Source organism: Colobus angolensis, unplaced genomic scaffold (assembly GCF_000951035.1).
Source record: "Colobus angolensis palliatus isolate OR3802 unplaced genomic scaffold, Cang.pa_1.0 Scaffold136, whole genome shotgun sequence".
Lineage (NCBI taxonomy): Eukaryota > Metazoa > Chordata > Mammalia > Primates > Cercopithecidae > Colobus > Colobus angolensis.
In genome coordinates, this window is record NW_012114444.1 from 2,541,639 (window position 1) to 2,543,178 (window position 1,540).

Here is a 1,540-nt window from a genome sequence, read left to right on the forward strand (position 1 = left end):
CAGGACTGGATATTGCTGTGTGTGAGTCAGGGAGTGAATGTGAAGACCTAGGACATTGCTGTAACTACTGTTGGCTTTATAAACACCAAATACTTAGGCTACACTAAATTTATAAAAATAATTTTTTTTTTTTTTTGGCCAAGTGCAGTGGTTCATGTCTGTAATCCCAGCACTTTGGGAGCCAAGGAAGGAGGACCACCTGAGCTCAGGATTTGAGACCAGCCTGGGCAACATAGCGAAACCTCATCTCTACTAAAAAGTAAAAAACAAAAATATCAGCTGGGCATGGTGGTACATGCCTGTATTCCCAGCTGCTTGGGAGGCTGAGGTGGGAGAATTACTTGAGCCCAGGAGTTTGAGGCTGCAAGGAGCTGTGACAGTGCCGGGGGACTCCAGCCTGGGTGATAGAGTGAGGTGCCATCTCCAAAGATATATATAATATGTACACATAGATATGTGTATATGTATTCTTTCCTCAATAATAAATTAACCTTAGCTTACTACGACTTTTTTTACTTTATAAGCTTTTAAAAACTTTTTGTTTTTTTGTATTAACAGCTAAAAACATGAACACATTGTACAGGAAAATGTAAATAAAATATTTTTATTTTTATTTTATAAGCTCTTTCCAATTTTTAAAATCTTTTATTTTGTTTTCTTTTCTTTTTTTTTTTTTTGGTACCAAATTTCTTTATTTGAAGGAATGGTACAAATCAAAAGAACTTAAGTGGATGTTTTGGTACAACTTATAGAAAAGGTAAAGGAAACCCCGACATGCATGCACTGCCTTGGTGACCAGGGAAGTCACCCCATGGCTACGGGGAAATTCGCCTGAGGCTTAGCTTTCATCATCACTGTCTCCCAGGGTGTGCTTGTCAAAGAGATACTCTGCCAAGCCAGATTCGGGTGCTCCCATCTTGCGCAAGTTGGTCACGTGGTCACCCAATTCTTTGATGGCTTTCACCTGCTCATTCAGGTAATGTGTCTCAATGAAGTCACACAAATGGGGGTCATTTTTGTCAGTGGCCAGTTTGTGCAGTTCCAGTAGTGACTGATTCACATTTTTTTTCCAAATGTAAAGCACACTCCATCGCATTCAGCCCGCTCTCCCAGTCGTCATAGTCTGGTTTCTTGATATCCTGAAGGAAGATTCGGCCACCTCGTTGGTTCTGCAGCTTCATCAGTTTCTCGGCATGTTCCCTTTCCTCATGAGATTGGTGAAGAAAGTATTTGGCAAAGTTCTTCAAAGCCACATCATCGCGGTCAAAGTAGTAAGACATGGACAGGTAAACGTAGGAAGCCTAGAGCTCCAGGTTGATCTGGCGGTTGATGGCGGCCTCTGAGTCCTGGTGGTAGTTCTGGTGCACCTGCGAGGTGGACGCGGTCGTCACGGCGGAGGCTAAGGACAGGCGGCGGCGGCGGGGGCCTTGGGGCGGTCCGAGGACGCGGTGAAGAGGTGACGGAGGGCTGGCTATGGGCGGCCGGCCGGGATGGGGGACCAGCGCCGGGTTCCGTCCAAGCACTGTTGAAGCAGGAAACC

General features: G+C 45.1%; 1 pseudogene across 1 annotated transcript; it reads right to left on the reverse strand.

The window, feature by feature from the left end:
- Positions 1-677: 677 nt before the first annotated feature.
- LOC105506422 lies at positions 678-1,536 on the reverse strand (annotated as a pseudogene). Its single transcript, XR_001000922.1, has one exon. The product of XR_001000922.1 is annotated as a ferritin heavy chain pseudogene (transcript).
- Positions 1,537-1,540: the final 4 nt, after the last annotated feature.